This window comes from Mastigoproctus giganteus, chromosome 10, assembly GCF_048544385.1.
Source record: "Mastigoproctus giganteus isolate SK-2022 chromosome 10, ASM4854438v1, whole genome shotgun sequence".
NCBI lineage: Eukaryota > Metazoa > Arthropoda > Arachnida > Uropygi > Thelyphonidae > Mastigoproctus > Mastigoproctus giganteus.
This window is the reverse complement of record NC_143584.1, coordinates 198552998-198571940: the sequence shown is the minus strand read 5'-3', so window position 1 is coordinate 198571940 and position 18943 is coordinate 198552998.

The window sequence follows — 18943 nt, the reverse complement described above, 5'->3', positions numbered from 1 at the left end:
AGAAGCAGATAATATGGTTGTGTGTCTCAGCTAACTGATTGTTTCAATAACATGAATTCTCGTGTTTTGAACACAAATTTTCAAAGAAAAATTGAAGTCAACTTTTATGTCAGAATTTACCGTAAGTTGTTTTGTGTTATGAAACGTGTTAATCAAATTTATTCAATTTGCGTACTTTCTATTTAAATATATATTTGATGCGAAAGCATCTTTGGCGCCACCTACTAAATTTGGGACTAATTTGTCAAGAAAATTTGATGCGGAAATGACGTATTTAGTCAACGTTAATGACTGAGTTAGAGTCATTAGCCGATTTCTTTGGCACTTCGAGTCAAGAACATTGTAGGTTTACCGAGCTGTCTAATTATAGCGAATAGATGGCGATTCCGTTGAGCCCAGTAGTAGGTCGAGTTTGGAATTGTCCTTATGAAGGCCAAATTGTCTTTGATATTGCTGTTAATGTATTCTTTGATTGAACTTGCTCTTGGGTCAGTTTAGTCTATTTAGCTATATATTTGAAAGCCACTTTCAAAGAGGAAAACCCGTCAGCCACATTGTCTACCCACGCTAGTTGCCATCGTGAAATTAGTCCATGTAAATTCTCTCTGAACGTTCTGAATTATTCAAGATAAATGCTAGGAAAGGACACTTCCTCTGCCTGAATTATCAAACAGGAAGCTATCCAGTACGTTAGATTGCCCTGGGGCGAGTCTAAGATATTTATCGTCAACCCACAACAACGTTTGCTATTCGGCGATGAGACTTTCCTCGATCATAACCGCTTCCCTTATTTCGTCTTTAGCCAAATTATTATCATGTGATTGTTATCGAAGAATGACTGATCTATCGTGATTTGTTACAACCGATGGAGATGCGTGTCGACCAAATATTGAAGCCACGCTTTAACACTTGCTTTCTCACTAACCCGATCGAATAGCTAGACTTTTGTGTTTTCTTGCGTTTTATATGCACGTTGATGATCGTCGTCAAATGGACTATGGTGTTGACTGAAACAGGCACATTGATTATTTGGCACAGAATACGGTTGTCCGTCGGCGTGCCTCATGGGCCTTATGAATATGATCTTTATTGTTAGGTTCATAGGTACACGCAGGTACGCTAACTTTACAAACCCTTCACGGCATTAAACCAATGATTAAAAATTTTCTACTTTATACTCTGGCACGACCACCAGGTCAGTGGAGTTTACAATAAATCAATAAATACAAATTGTTAATCGTATTTAGTAGTCACTGGCTTGAACCCCGGTCCACTCAAAGAGCGTATTGTACTGCATTCGCGCTCCTGACCACTAGGCTACGTCAGGCCTAATGAATGATATTCGCATCAACGAGAGAAATGAACCTCTCTGTTACTGATTCCAATTTGGTAAGGGCGATGGAATTCCTAAGTAGACAAAGTCTTTCAACATAATTTTTTTTTTTTCCAACCACACTATTCAACAAATGAGTAATTACACTAATGGCTTCGATTTCGCTAATCTCTTCCAAACGTTGATTCGGTACAGTCAGTAGGGGGCGTGAGCCTGAAACGGTTTTGATTTTCGTCAAGGATGTTTCCCCACAAAACCGAAAAATATATACGAATTACTTGTACCACACGTGTTTTTTTTTTTTTTTTTTTTTCGCTGTTTACTTTCTGTGGTTCGGTCAACTGAGAAGAGCTCATGATTCCTGTTTGGAGTATAGCCAATTTGTGCCAGCAGAAAATTATTATGTAATTTACCTGGCGCTTGTTAAAATTAATGTAGAACACCAAACACAAGTCGTTTCGACAATCTACAAAACGGAAGTTTGATTGATCGTTGAATCAGATTGGAACAACCGGACCGCCGTGTCTTTGAGTAGCAATGACAATCGATGTTTTCATTTGATTCAACTTCCCTGCCACTGTTTTAATTGTTCTTGATTTGTGCTACGATGATAATTATTTCCCTATTTATTAAAATTCCATTCGTTATATATCCTGGCCATGGCGCCGTGATAAGTATTATTGTTCCTAGACCTCTACCTTACTTAGCGGTGATAAATAAATTTATTATTTTTTTCCCCTAATTTCTTTAACTCGTCTATGAAATTGGTGTTTCTTTTCTCTAACGATTAGTTCTGATTATCAGCAGGGACTTGACACAGTGGTTGACCACTGGGCTACTGCCTCGATGAAAATGAAATCAAGAACAAAGCAATAATTAAAGAAATAAAACAAAAAATAAAATCATGTTACTAATCTCTAGAAACCAAAGAAGTTTCTCTTTTTCAGCTAAATTCCTGGTGGCTTAATTTTTATCCGTGTCTCAGTCCTGCAGTTATCCTGTTTGGCAGCTAGCCAGAAAGAATGCCACACTGGTTCCCTCCTGGACAACGACGTAACTGTACATAGGTCACGTGCTAATAGCCTAACCCAATCAAGATTAGAGGAAAGGTGGGATCCATCTAACAAAATAAAGGTCATCACACACAGCCATTCATTCTGTAGAATTTCTGTGTGAAGAAGATATTTTCACATCGGTGTTGTTTTGCGTGTTTGCATTAATCGTCCTCATTTGTCTATTGGTACATTTAAGGAAGTAAAGTAACTGGAACCTTCTAGAAAGTTTAAGTTTCTTTTATTCGAGAAACCTGTACGGTAAGAAATCTTTTCATTTTATTTTCGACTTTTTAAAAATTAAACCTATCTTTACATAAGCCACGATCGAGAGTTAAACTCCAATAATCTCTGTTTAGAGCTGCTGAACATTCGTAAGAATTAATATTCCTACTCTTTACCACACTTAAAACACTTACAATCCAGGAAATAACAGCAAGTTGTAGGATAGGGACCTTTAAAATCAGTTATGTTATGGATATTCTTCAAAACCTTAAATATCATTATAAATTACTGTACATCACTTTTTAAAAATAAAATCAAAAAAATCACGGAGAAAACTTCCTGATTTTTAGACTCTGCTAATTGATGAATTGTACACATGCCGTAAAGGACGTAAAAATTATGTGCCTTTGTGTAAACAAAAAAAATTTTCGATGACATTCTTCGAAGTATTATCATTTGGAATTAAGGTTGGTCATTGAGAGATCTACTCTTCTCAGTAGTGTACCTACCCTTTTTCGGGCTCAGACGCAAAAGACATGTTCGGGCCCCTACTTAATTAATGAGAATTGCAATTCAGGTGGCAGCCAAAGACGCCGTTTCCTAAAAGAGACCAGGCCTGCAGGCAATTGCCTTGCCTTCCTACCTGGTTGCTACACCACGGACTCTTCTGTCTTTCTTTTTGCATTATTGCTGACTATTGTGGGCATTCAAATATCTTTCATGAGAACGGCACTTACAATGGAATGACGTCTTCGGCCCATGCACGTTTGTATTCTTTCATTGAACGTGACCAATAGCACTTGCGACATTTAAATTTAATTTCTTTCTGCAAGTAAAAGTAAACACTAACAACAAATGTTCACTTTTTCTGATGATATTCCGCTTTGTTCCACGTTACTTTATCTGCAGGACAGAAACAAAGAAATTCCAAGTTTCTTTCTTATTCCTTTGGCAGCCTTCTGCCCTGAAGCACTTTAGAGGGAGAGATTTAAACACAAATGAAGGGTGGTGGTGAATTGTACTGTAAAGTTCGTTAAGACCGTTCCTAATTTACACACTAGAAAGGAATACAGGATCCTTCTTCTAATGGCCCAAAAAATGGGTAGGGAATTATTAGAGACATGACTCAAAATTGGGTTCATTCCCAGGAAATTTTAAAATTTGTGGCTAACGATGCAGTGTTAGTTTTCGCATGTAAGTATAATGCGAAAATTTTAATTTTTCATTATATAAAATTTACTGTTTTTAACATTTTTCTCTAAGTAGTATGAATTCAGTTATCAGGCGTGTTTCATTTTTAGTGTATAATTTTAATTACCGATGAAAGTACTCCAGTGTTAGTATTTTTATAAATTATGAAAAATCAATAGCAGAGTAACGTTTTCTAGATTTAAATTTATATTTTTCTCCTAAATTCCCCGTCTCATTGTTTTTTAAGCGTGTACAATAAAACAAACAAACAACAAAAAAAGATTGACACTGTTGTAATTTCCGAATAATTTTCGGTAAAATTAAAACGATGAAAAAGAAAATTTAAAAAATTCCGTTTATTCTGCCGGACTTCACACGGTCAGAGGAATTGATGTTATACGCATTACGTGTACCATTCGTGTCGTTGTCCATTCCAATCAGCAAAAGCTACACTTTCGAGCTCAACAATCCCAAATAGCACGAATACAGGAAAATAGAATTAATCTGAATTTGTCCATTGGACTGTTTTCGGTAACGTCATCAACCGCTTTTTATCCACTGCAAGAAGTCACCTCAAACAACTTCCCAGTTCCTTCTATTTTGTTCAATGGCCATCCATTTAATACCCACGAACTCGTGAATTTCATCTGACCATCGCCCTTCTTGTCTTGCAGTTTTTTCTTTAGCTCCTCTTGGGTACCATTCTTTTATTTTCTTAGTACATCTGTTCATATGTTCAAACTATGTGCTTGCCCAAATCCATTTCAATTCTTTAGTTTTGATAAGAATGTAATTTAGTTGTGTCCTAATCGATGTTTCTCTTCTTATCTAACAGTCGGATTCCTAACATTATTCGTTCCATTCTTTGTTGTGCAGCTTTCAGCTTTTCTTCCAATGTTTTGGTGAGTGCCCAAGTTTCACTTCTAAAAGTCATGGTGTGGAATAATCATTGGTTCATTATTTTACATTTCAGACAAACTTGGATATTGCTCCTTAGTATTTGACTATATTTCCTGAATGCTATCCATTCAAAATTTATCCTTCTCTTGAGTTCCAGCCATTTATCATTATTACAGCTAATAACTTGTCCCAGACAGGAATACGACTCCAGCTGTTCAATTACTGCTCCGTCAATCATTATATCCCTTTCTATGACATAATTGTTCATCATTACTTTTTTTAGCTATATTCATCTTTAGTCCGAAACCCTTACTAACACTGCATAACTGATTAAACTTTTCCTCAAATTCTTTGGTATCCTGGCTTGTAATCACAATGTCAACTGCAAATCGTAAATTGTTTAGGTACTCTCCATTCTGCGACCAGTCTTCTGAAAGCTTCTTCAAGGGCAGCAGTGAACAGCTTCGGAGATTTTGTGTCTCCTTGTCGAACTCCTTTCTCAATTTTAAATTTGCTACTCTCTTTTTCTTTTTCTAGTCTAATAAAGGAGGTAGCGTTCTCATATATTTTTTTTCAAAATCATAATATGAGGGGTATCTATGCCTTGTCTTTGCAGTGCCCGAAACATTGCCTTATGCTGTATGGAGTCAAATGCCTTTTCATAATATAAAAAAAGATTTAATTATTAATGAAATTTGAAAAAAAAAAAAATAAATAAAAATTCCAGCTATCAGTATCTGTCAACCATAATTTACACGGACCGTTAGAAAATTAAACAAAACCACTAATATCTATACTGTATATATTAAAACAGCCAAATTTTTTCTTTTCTGAAAGAATAAACTAGAGTATTTTTGAAAGATTTAATAAATTTTTGAAAGATTAAACTTGCCTTGCAAGGCCTTGAAATATTGATCTACAATAGAAAGAGGAACTGTATTGAACATAATCTATTAAAATTTTCTGCCAAATAACAATCACAACTTGGTCAAGTTGTTCTAGGAAAAACAAATTTTCCCAAGACAATTAATCTCAAAAACGTTAATATTTGAAAATCCATAACTCTGGAACTATTTGCCATAGGGAGGCAGAAAACCCCAGAAAGTTCAATGTTTCCCTTATATACAGCTGGTCAAAAGTTTGAGATCACAGAAGCTGTGGAAGTGGAGTTACTGACTGTAAACTGCTGACCCAATTCTGTAACGTGTCCCAATTCTTAAAATTTCATATTAATTACATAATATGTAATTAGTGTGAAATACTAATTACATTACATATAAAAAATATACATATATATGTATATTTTTTATCATGAAAAACTCTTAAGAGGTATGATTTCCACTGTACTGGCTGGAAAAATGAGGTACCTATCCTGATACACTTCAGCAGTCCAGACAAACAAGTAAACTACTTCTGAAAAAGTTAATTTTTAGATTTCCAGGTCCACAAAATCAACCAGCAGGAGACTAAATGATTCAGAAAATGAACATTTATTCATATATATAAATTCAACCAAGAGCCGAAGTCCATAGAACCTAAAGTAAAGAAGAATCAATTACCAAATTCACGATTCAATCGAGGTACACGCACTGGGTCACAACTTACAAAAATTTAAAAATAAGCTAACGAACGCTACTAAGCCAATTTAATATAATCAATTGTGCATCTCCACGCATATCTTCTTCGGAGGGACATAGATAGACTTCAGGGATGGTCAGAAAAATGTCAGCTATGCAGCCATTTTTCTGACCATCAAAGCAAAGTGTAAGTTATTGCACCTCAAGAACTAACCCCAAAAACTTATATATTTGGAACAGTTTAACTAAACCAGCAGTGGAAGAAAGACAGTGTAATTCGATATAGACATCAATATAATTACGGTCAGACATGAAGTTGTCCGAACATTGTAGACTGGTTGCAAAAAAGGCCCATGGTGTCCTATCGATGATATATCAAAAAATTGCTAGTAGAGATAAGGATGTAAAAATCCCATTATATAAGGCTATTGTTAGACCACACTTGCAATACTGTGTTCAGGTACGGAGAGCGCCCAGCATAGAAAGACATTGCGCTTCTTGAAAGGGTCCAAAAACTGGTAACTCACCTGGTGAGATCGGCAAAACTGGGGTCCATATGAGGAAAGACTTCGAATATGTGGGTTGCAGAACCTGGAAACCAGGCACCTTAGGGGAGACTTGACTGAGGTGTTTGAGTCTCTGAGAGGCATAAGCAAAATGAATTGAGGACGAAATTTTCACGATTATAAATGACGCTAGAACTAGGGGACATCAATTCAAGTTGCGGTGGAAGATGATTAGACTGGATTGCATTAAGTTTTATTTTAGCCAGCGATTATAAAAATGACTGGAATAAGTTACCTACATGGGTGGTAGAGGCTGACGTTTGGGGAAATTAACAGTTTAACTGGATCTACGAGAAGATGCAAAGGTTGTCTATTTCGTTTTCTCTTATTAATTATTATTATTTTCATTTATTTATTTTTTTGTTATTTTATTTTCATTCTTTTATTTGATTATTATTATTTTATTTTATTTTTTGACTGGTGCAGCATAAGCCATGGGCTTCATTGCACTATGTTGCCATTACTACTAATAATAATAATAATACCTTTGTTAAATACAATTTAATATGTTAATAATCATGAATTCGATAAAAATATCCAAAATAATGATTCATTTGCAGGAGCTCGAAACTTTACCAAGTGTTCACCTCTGCAACTTCAGCGACATCTTCCTCAAAACATTCACACATAAGGAAGAATTCTCACCGCGCACCTGAGCCACTCCTTGGCACTTCCATTGATTTCTTATAGTTTATTACTGCTTTTTTTACTTTAATATAAGATCAAAAAGAGCCAACTTGTCGTGGGCATATAGCTACATCGAATGGCCTTTTCAGCTTCAAATTACCTAAATTCCTTAATTAACTATTAATTTTACTATATTCATGTTGCGCAGAAAGTTCAGAGACAGAAGTAATGTTCTGGTCTAGTAGTGCTGACCTTATAAAAACGAAAAAGGCGATTTATTTCTTCCTCTTTTCAGCGCGAATTGACCTTTACTCATTGGGGGTCTGTGTAAAAATGGAAGTCATATGACTGTAGCAGTCACTGCTGCCTGAAACCACCACCAGAGAGTGTAGTTCGCTCAGACATGAAAGCAGCATTTTCTAGAGCAGAGGCGTTTTTACCTCCGATCAGTTTACTCATTTCTTTGTGTGTCTTAAACTTCACCGCATTCATTCAGTTGCGTTTCTTGGCCGAGCGTTCAGAGAACAAAGGGATTGGGTCTCCTTAGGGAAGTAAAAATTGTAAGAAATCATATTTTTATTTTAAAATGCATAATTGATAATATTATAACTGGTTAAAATAATTAAATACTCTTTATTTCACACGTAAAAATTCGAAGAACACCAATCTGGGAATTTTATGTTATTTGTTACGTTAGAATTATCTCTGGTGTTGCATTTTTCATTAGAAATTGCAAACATTCATTTATTTGTATGTTTATTTCGATTTCATTAATAATAGTGAGAGGGATTAAAATAGCTGCAATTTCTTTAACTTTTTAAAAAATATATTCTTGAAAGTAACTAAATTTCTGAAGGTTCCAATAAAATTTATAAGAAATTTCGACAAATTTTTAAAAATATGAAAAGAAGACCTATTTTACATCAATATATCCTGGAGTCTGAGGGACCATAATGTTCTCGAGTTAGACAAGTGGGAACGAATTGGGCAAACAACGAATTTTTTTGGTCCCAGTCGAAAAAGATAAACCCGTTTTTCTGATGTTGCCTTACTGAAAATTGTCGCAAATATTTATTTTATTAATTATCATTACCTGATGAGAAATCGTTCTTTTTTTATTAAACATTCCATGTGATTAGTAGACGGATTCAGAGGACTTGTACATAAATGTGGAATTTTTTTAAGGAGAAAATATTTTAAAATATTTTTGGTATTGCTCATTACTTACTCATCATTTTAATGATTGCTCATCATTTTAAATAAAAATATGGTTTATTTTAAAAAAATAAACCATATTTCTCAATAGGTTTTATTCCGTCAATGTTATGAAAATTCAACATTTTAAATAAAAACCCACATGTGTGCAGGCTGCCAAATTCTAGATTTCAGATCACTTGGCCAAGTGAAAAATTTTCAAAACCAATAATTAATTAAAATAATTGTAAAGAAAGAAGGAAAAAAGTAAATTTTGGGCGCCTTCTGTGAGTAGTGCCAGAGAGATGCACCTCCCGTATTCCTACTCCATAATTAGGTCGCTGCGCCACAAACCAAAGGGAAGAGATGGGGTAAAGGGCCATTTGGCAGTGCCAGAAGTATAACGAACTATGGAAAAATTCTTTAGCATTTTGGGAATAAAGAACACCGTTTTGGCCAGTCAGTCATATACACATTTTATAATATAATTTCTTTCTTGCAGAAGCTGTGCCAGGGTCTTCCAGTATTCCCAAATGTAATAAATAGATCACAAAACGATGAAGTTTCGTGATCCCAGTCAAAAAATTTGAAATCAGTGATTCAAAATAAAGCTTCCCTGAAAATTTTCCAAAATATTTTTATATTATTTTTAAACAGCTCGTGTGACTAGTACAGGGATAGCTCTGCAACTATATATAAATAAAAGCTTTTTTTTGTTCATTTATTTTTTTTCGGATGAAGTTAAATACTCTAATATGTTTCTCGGATTGCTTTTCTATTACTGCTTAAAAGAGGCCTTATTTGGATAGGAAATGTTTGGTCATTGTTATGAAAATTCCGCATATTAAATAAAAATATTAATATAACTAGCGGCAGCCAATTTCTACATAATTAAAAAGTTCGTGTGTCTGCAGGCTACCAAATTCTAGAATTCAGATCAATTATCTCACTGAAAATATCTGCATACCGACGATTATTTACAGTTATTTTAATTTTGAGAAATTTAATTTCAAGACACAATTGTAAAGAAGAAAATTTTGTTTTGCTTCTTTCAGAAGTGCCATAGAAATCCACCTCCACCAATTCTTGTATTCCATAAATTGGTCCTACAGAGGAAATCAAAATAGGGAGTTGGGGTATAAGAGGCATTTCGCATTGGTCAAAATTATGAGGCAAAAATTCGATAATTTATAGGGTATACATGGAGTATTTCGAACTCATTCAAGAAGATAATGCCCTATATTTTAAATTGAAATGAAAAACAATGAAAAAATAATGGGGTCCAGATTTAAATTAGACTTTATCTTCAGTTGAAATATACTGTTGTCATTCAAGGAAAAATTGACTTTGGAAAAATTGTTTAACATGATCGGAATACAAAAGGGCTTCTCCAGCAATATCTGATATATTAAGTTTTTAAGATAAATAATGAAATCTATATTGCAGAAGTTATGATTGAGCCTTGCAGTATCCAACATGCATTAACAGTTCTTTATTTAAAAAAAAGAAGATTAGAATTTGCTGCTCCCTTCAGACAAATAAACCAGTCAACATTGAAATTACCGATTTAATTCAAAACAAATTACATTGTCCATGGCAACAAATGATTAACAAATTTAATTTCAATTTTTTTTATGGTAAATTTCTTCATTCAATATCGAATTTCATATATTATACATTTTCTTTTCCTCTTTCACAGGACTGTTGAAGAAAAATGGAAGAATAGCAAGAAAATATAAACGATAAAACATTTTATTGTAAGAAAATAAGGCAAGAAATCCACATCAAAAAAAGAAACTTATAGTGACCCTGAAAATTCACTGATTTATAAAAGAGAAGTGAATAATCCGTGCAGTATCACTACCCTGTCTCGTCTGATTTAACGATTTAAAGTTTCAAATGGAAATTTTTGTATAACACTGTCGAAACGAATTTCTGCACGATAACTCAATTCCAGTTTTCAGGCGATTGTGTCAGTTAATCTCTGCACCGTCGACGTATCTCACCTTAAAAAAAATAAAAAATCGTTACTAAATCGGCATTTCAGTTTACCTAGAAGGAAATCTTGTAATATATTTAATTGGATGCAAGATGGAAACCTTTCACCTGTCCAATCTGTGAGAAAATGATATTTTATTGTAAGAAAATAAGTCAAGAAAGCCAACATTAATAAGGGAGCCTTCGAGTGAGTGACCCCTAAAATTCACTGATTTAAAAATCAAAGAATGCATGTAGTATCACTACACTGTCTGGTGTGACTTAAATATTGAAATTTGTAGTTGAAATCTTTATATGTATCATTATGAAGGAATGCTTGTAAGGGTAGTGAATAATACAGGTTTACTTTGGTGTCTATAAACATGTTCAAAGCGTTCTCGTCATAAATTAAAAAAAAAAAAAAAAAAATTCATTACGAACAGTGCCACTCCATTTTCCCTATCAGCTAATTTTATAATGCATATTAGTATGCATTTAGGAGAGAAACTTTTCACCTCTCCCACCATGCAACCAGTGAGAAGTTTTTCTTTTCACACAACACGTGAGAATTCATACAGCCGAGAGACCTTCCAAATATCAGAAGTGCGAAAAGAACTTTAAAACATCAGGAGAATTGAAATTACATACGCGAATGCACACAGAAGAAAACCTTTTCAGCTGTGAGCAATGCAAAAAGCAGTTAAAAACTTCACGAAATTTGATATCACAACAGCGGCACTATACAAACGAGAACCTTTCAGCTGTGAAATATGTGGAAAGAAGTTTTCAGTAACAGCGCATCTCAAAAGCCATCTTAGAATTCATACAGGGGAGAAACCTTTCAGCTATGAAATATGTGCTAAGAAGTTTTTCCAAACACGGAATTTCAAAAGGCATGTTACAATTCGTACAGAGGAAAAATATTTCATCTGTCCTAAATGCGAAAAGCTATTTAAAACATCAGGAGCATTGAAATTGCATACACGAGTGCACACAAAGGAGAAACCCTTCAACTGTGAAATATGTGGAAAGAATTTTTCCCAAACAGGGAATCTCAAAACTCATCTTAGGATTCATACAGGAGAGAAACCATTCAGCTGTGAAATTTGTGAAAAAAATTTTTCCCAATCATCACATCTCAAAACGCATCGTAGAATTCATACAGGGGAGAAACCTTTCAGTTGTGAAATATGTGGTATGCAGTTTTTCCAAACACAGAATCTCAAAAGGCATGTTACAATTCATACAGGGGAAAAACCATTCAGCTGTCCGAAATGCGAAAAGCAGTTTAGCACATCAGGAGTTCTGAAATTACATACACGGGTGCACACAAAGGAGAAACTTTTCAGCTGTGAAACATGTGGAAAGAATTTTTCCTGCAAAGCAAATGTCAAACGTCATCTTAGAATTCATACAGGAGAGAAACCATTCAGCTGTGAATTTTGTGGACAGAAGTTTTCTCAAGCATTTAGTCTCAAAATGCATATTAGAAGTCATACAGGGGAGAAATCTTTCAGCTGTGAGAAATGTACCAAACAGTTTAGATCATCATTAGGTTTAAAATCACATGCGCTAATGCACAGGAATGAGAAACCTTTCAACTGTCATATTTGTGGAAAGAGTTTTTCCCAAACAGCGAATCTCAAAACGCATCTTAGAATTCATACAGGAGAGAAACCATTCAACTGTGAAATTTGTGAAAAGAATTTTTCCCGTTCAACACATCTCAAAAGGCATCTTACAGTTCATACAGGGGAGAAACCGTTCAGCTGTGAAATATGTGGAAAGAATTTTTCCCGCAAAGCCCATGTCAAAGCTCATCTTTTAATTCATACAGGGTAGAAACCGTTCAGCGATGAGAAATGCGAAAAGCAATTTGAAACATCAGGAAAATTGAAATTACATACGCTGGTGCACACAAAGGAGAAACCATTCAACTGTGATATTTGTGGAAAGAATTTTTCCCGCAAAGCACATCTCGAAACGCATCTTAGAATTCATATATAGAAAAACCTTTCAGCTGTCAAATTTTCGGGAAGCAGTTTAAAAATAACTGAAATGAAATAACGAGTGCACACACAAAAAAACTTTCAGGTGTCAAATCTGTGAAAATAAGTTTGGCAATTCAGAAAATCACAGAAATCATTGTTCGAATTAATTCAGGTGCAGAAATTATTCAGCTGTGAAATGAACTTTTTCTTCACAACCAGTCAGAGAAATCACCTTAGAATTCATATAGGGGAGAAATCTATCAAATGTGTGCAAAAATGTTTTCCCTTTCAGTGAATCTTAAAAGCATGTTAAAATTGATACAGAGGAGAAATCTTTCAGATATCAAATTTGTAGAAAAAGGCATCATAGAATTCTCTCATCAAAAAAAAAAAAAAAAAAAACAATCATTCAGCTATCCAACGAGGGAGAAGTAGTCTTCCGAAACTTGAACTCTTAGAAAACTTATGAATATTCACACTGAGAAGCTTTCTTGGGTAGCGCGGTTAACAAATTGCATACCATTACCAGGTAGAAAAGAACAAAGTTCAGGTCCCTTCCATGATGTGAGAATATTTCATATACTTTTTTAAAATGTCGCTGAATCAGTTGGAAATTGTATCAAGGTGTTTTCCCCGGAAACATGGATTTTTCTTCCAGCAAACAGAAATTGAAGTACAAGACACGTGCAATTTAGAGACAGTATGCTCACGGAATAATATGGCCCGAATTGCTGATGCTTTTAATACCTATAACAAGAGCATTTTGAAAAAGCCAGTTTGGGGTGTAACTTACGTGTACCCAGCAGTTTTCAAGTATCGTCTCTCCGTTCATAGAGGAGAAACAGTTTTCGTGAGTCAGATATGTGAGAGCAGTATAATTCACCAGGAAAGTTGAAATGCCATACAATAGTTCGCACAAAGGAGAAACCACACTGCTGTAAAATATACAAGAAAACTCAATAAGTTTAATAATATACAAAAAAATTAAAAAAAAACTGCATATGCTGGACAGAAATTTGGACATTCATATTCTCAAATGTAGAAATCACTTTTCCAACAAGATCAGCTCTTGCTGACCGATATGCTTGTGACTGTTGTGATGTCGTCCTTGGACAGAAGATGCTATAATGCAAAGGTGGTATTTTCTACGAAAATGATTCTAACAGAATCGTGTTTTGAAAGGCATAATATGAACAGGATAACCTTAGAATACATCTGATATGTGACACATTTGTGAGAAATAAAAATAAAATTACATGAAATTAGTAATGTCCATTTTTTGTGTATTGATTGTCTCTTGAATTGACGTTATATTAAATAGCATTACTGCGCTTGCCATAGTTCATATGCCCTAATAGCTAAAGCCCTCTGCCACTTTCCCTATAAGAACCAGATGGTTGTAAAATAAGTTTACCTATTCAGGAGACCCTAGTGTCAAAATGGTTAGATTGTATTGTACTGAATCTATACATGTCAAGGGTGGCACCAAGATAATGTCCATCTTCACCCATATATTCTGTATCAAAAAAAAAAGAACAATTAAACAAACACATGCCTCTTCGCCACCAAGGAGCAGGCCCATTCTGAGTGCCTGATACCTCTACCCATCCCTAAGAAATGAAGCTGGGCCAGGGTCTACTGCTCTGTCAGTGCAATTTGCACTAAATATTTCGCACCCACCGGAGGTGGCGCAATACCGGTGGGTGCTAGCAATCTCGCTCCCAGGCAATCCAGTAAAAATATAAATAAAATTAAATATTAAAATGAATATTAAAATAAATAATAACACAATAAATAGCACAAAAGATTTTAATTAAATTCCAAAATAATAAAATAATATATAAAAATTTAATTATTAATGAAATTTGAAAAAAAAAATAAAAATTCCAGCGCTCAGTATAGGTCAACCATGATTAACACGGACCGTTAGAAAATAAAAAAAAGAAACACTAATATCTATACAATATCTATTAAAACAGCCAAATGTTTTCTTTTTTGAAAGAATAATGTACAGTATTCTTGAAAGCTTAAATAATATTCCTTGCATTGAACGTATAAAAAATATATCCCTTAATATATATCTGTATTCTTAATAGCGGACACTCATGTAGAACATGCTCCCAACTCTCTACCATTTTGCATTCACAATATGGTTGGGACTCTAAACCAAACCGATACAACTTTGGTCTTAGAGAACCATGACCAATTAATATAAAAGAGTTCTCAAAATTAGGATGAAACCACTTGAGCCAACTTGTTTTCAAAATTAAAATTAACTAGTGGAATGAACAAACGAGTCACAACACCAGTTTCACCAGTATTCCTTCTTTGCTGCCAAATATCAATTAATTTCATAATAATATTTCTTTTTTTTTTCTTAATATCTATCTCTGAATCATCGGTTATTCCCAAAAACGTAATCTGTTTACCTTTTCTTAAAAAAATATCCAAAAACTATAAATACTACCACCAAATCTAAAGGAAGTGCCCTCGCTAAAATCTGTCACGCATTAATTGATACAATTTTACATGCTCTCATTATTGTCGAAAGCATGACTCTTTGAATTTCTGGTAATTTCTTCTGGAACTTAACATTAGTAATCCTATCCCACAGTGAGGCTGCATACACAATTATAGGAATAAAGATTGCCTTATAATGCAGACTAAGAACACGTTTTCCTTTTTCCCAGTCTGATTTAGTGATGCGCACTCTAGATGCTGTAAACTTCTTAATTTTAATACTTATATTTTCAAGGTGTGCGGTAAATAACAACCTGTCGTCTATAATTATTCCTAAACACTTCTACTTAGATACTAAGGGTATTTACTTATCATTTATATGTAACTTAGGGGCCTACCATAATCTAAATAAACTTCCCAGAATACCCTCCCTAATAAATATCCACCCACCAACAATTCAAAGTGCAAACCTAATTACACATTCACAAACTTTTGACGTCATAGACCGGTTCCTTGAAGTACCACCTTACTCAAAATCTACTGATAAACAACATAGCCCCGAAGAAACGAAGATAGACTCCAACCAAACAGACCCCATATTATGCCCCAAAAACATTGAAAATTAAATTCTGAAATTACAAATAACGACGTCTATCGAGAGAAAAACAAATGTTTTTATTTCCAAATACCATTTCCTGCCAAATTGGGACCCCCCTCCATCCCAGTGAAATTGGTTCAAACCCCACCGCAATACTACTCAGTTAACATAAAACTCTATTTGAGATATTACCCTAACGACAATTCGTGACTACGGACCCTTCATCCTGAGAGCCCTGCACTCAGAAGTTGACCGATTTTTTTTTTTTTTTTTTCTATTATGCAGTGAGTATATAAAAATTGTGATCACTTTAAGGAATTTGTAACCAAGATTTAGGATTGTTTGTTATTTGGTTTTTAGGATCATTAGCAACTAAAGCCATATTTCTCCGAGGATATGTGGTGGTCATTTCCTGATATTTCCGCATCCTCCGTATTTGGTGGTCACGGACTCGAACCTCGGTCTAATCAGGAAGCGTGTGCTACGGGCTACTACTTCTGCCCACTTGGCTACGGAGGTACCAAGATTTAGGAAATCTCATCCTTTCATTAAAACATCTACACATAATGAGAAACTCTCCCGTGCCCACCTCGTCCAATACTTCTCCATTCAATTGATATTTTAATATAAGTGAGTGGAAAGTTTATTTTTCATAATATCAAAAAAGTGCTATTTTTCATGGGCATTAAAATTACCCAAACTACTTCATTGCATTATTTTTACTATACTCATGTTGTGCAGGATGTTAATGTTCTAGTCCAGTGGTTCCCAAACTACTGAGATCTATGGACTCCTTAAAAAAAGAAAACAAAAGATTATGGACCCCTTCAAAAAAGGAAAAAAAGTTTGCGGACCCCTATGTATATATATACGTATGTGTGTGTATATATGTATCAACACTGCGTTTTCTGAAAAGAAAATTCAAATTTTGTTAAAAACAACTCTATTTTATTCTTATTTTTCATAAATATATAACAATAACAACTTTCTTTTTCATCAATTTGCTGAACATATACCAAATAATTTGATCTGTTCCAGAGGATCTTTTCGCTGGCCCCCAGGAACTGGGCTACGAACCCCCAGGGAACTGTGGACCCCAGTATGGGAACCGCTGTAGCTAGTCCATCTTGGTTAGCCGAGGATCAATTAGTAGGAAAGTATTTCCTTACTAATTAGGCCTCCGTAGCCTAGTGGTCAGGCGCGCGGGTGCATAAGTACACGTGCCTTGAGTGACCGCGGTTCAAGCCCGTGACTGCTGAATACGGTGCTGTTTCTAGTATTCTGCTTATCTTGTGAACTCATTTGGTCGTCCCGGAGTATAAACAGAATATTTATTATTTATTTATTTCACATATAAGGTTTAATACGAAGGAATAAATTCAGTTATGAATTACGAATTATGTGCTGAAACGAGAACTGGAGAAATTTATTAGCAATAAGCAAGTTAGACAGGTTTCTTCAACAGGAGTTAGAGATTTCCAAATTTTTTGTGGCTTGAACCCAGCCTTTTGGTGATCAACGCTGAAATCGGATCGAGTCCAATGTGGACATGTGTTATGCCTTATATAGGATCGAGTCTATTGTCCCTTGGGAATGTAAGAAACGAAGGCTGGATTGAAGGTTTCTCGAATTATTGCTCTAGAATAACCACTTTTTTGAGAGCCCATCTGTCAAAATTTGATAGAAAAACCTTGAGATCCAGTCCCGTCGATGACGGGAATAACCTTTATGTGCTTGTTTCAGAACGTGAATGTGTTATTTGTTCTCAGGCGAGGGTAACATGTGGTTTTTATCTTGCAAATATAAAATTGACTTCAGAACACACAATTTACAAACACTATGAACAGAGCAATAAGGTCTTAGACGCTGACGCTCCTAAAATCCTACTACAACAACCAGATTGAAAAATTTTATGAAATTTTTTAAGAGCTGGTTCTGTGGATGATTTTTGATCATCGCGCCAAAATAAGTTGTCTGCAGTCTGCAAGCATGAAGGAACGCGATAGGAAAATCCCGAGTTCCAGTGCCACGAGCGTATCTTGAAATTTAGAAGAATAAATGAGCGTGTCCTGAGGTGTTCATATAGATCGGACAACGGAACGAGCATTCGAGAAAAAGTACGAAAGTAATCAAAAAATGAAGTTTTAGAAAAAGAGACTCATGAAAGAAGAGCTTCAGAACATAGCTGCACATTGAGCATAATTTATTTGAAATGGAGAAGGCATACGTTTTAAAGAAATATTAATAATTTCTTGAAGAAGATCTTTAATCTAAACAGAAGATTATTGAAAACAAATATACAATTACATTACAAAAAGTAACAAAGATAATTTCAATCATGATATTTTAAATCTTTTGCCATTCAGAAGCTTTGGGTGGGAAGAAATACGCTTAAATAGTATTAATATTTGCCATATATTGCAGAAGGAGCCACTGAATTTTGAAGCATTGGCAAAAAAAACAAACAAAAAAGGATAAGAAAACAAATTATTCTCAAATAAACACAAATTGTAAATTCAAAGGCCCACTTGACCTTTGAATTTAAAAAACTGTCAGCCCCAACTACCTATGAAGGCAAATTATTCCAACAATCAATACTGCTGACTTTTAGAAAGTTCCTGCAATCTAAGCAAAACCTTTACCCCTGTAGCATCGTGAATAGCGTACTGTATTTATTAATGCGGCTCCTGAGGTTCCCCCAATTCCGAGTCAAGCAATATGATGAATACCAATTCTGTAAAGGCGAGATTTATGTAGGTTGGCCAGTATTCTTCCAGTTGTCTTGCGGTTTTTTTTGGCCAGTTGAGTTGTTCAACCAGCCTCTTAGCCTAGGAGCTTTTGTTTTTACAGAAACCTCTAGTTTCCCTCAGTGCTAGTTTGTTATCTGGTTTTTAGGAGCATTAGCAACTAAGGCCATATTGCTCCGGAGATATTCGGTGGTCATTCTCTGACCTTTCCGCATCATCCGTATTTGGTGGGCACGGGCTCGAACCCCGGTCTAATCAAGAAGCGTGTGCTACGCACTGCTGCTCCTGCCCACCTGGCTACGGAGTCGCCACCCTCAGTGCCCCTGGCACTGAGGGTGGCCGAGGGACGCCGAGGGATAGGGAGTTGTGAAGGCGTCCGCCTGGTTGAAATGGGGGAGTGGAGAACCCCCAACTCAGAATGCTCATTCATCCTGTTCTGGGGTTAAGGTGTCAATATGCGATTGTTTTAATTGCGGTCCCCAGGGTTCCTTCTATATGCCACTGT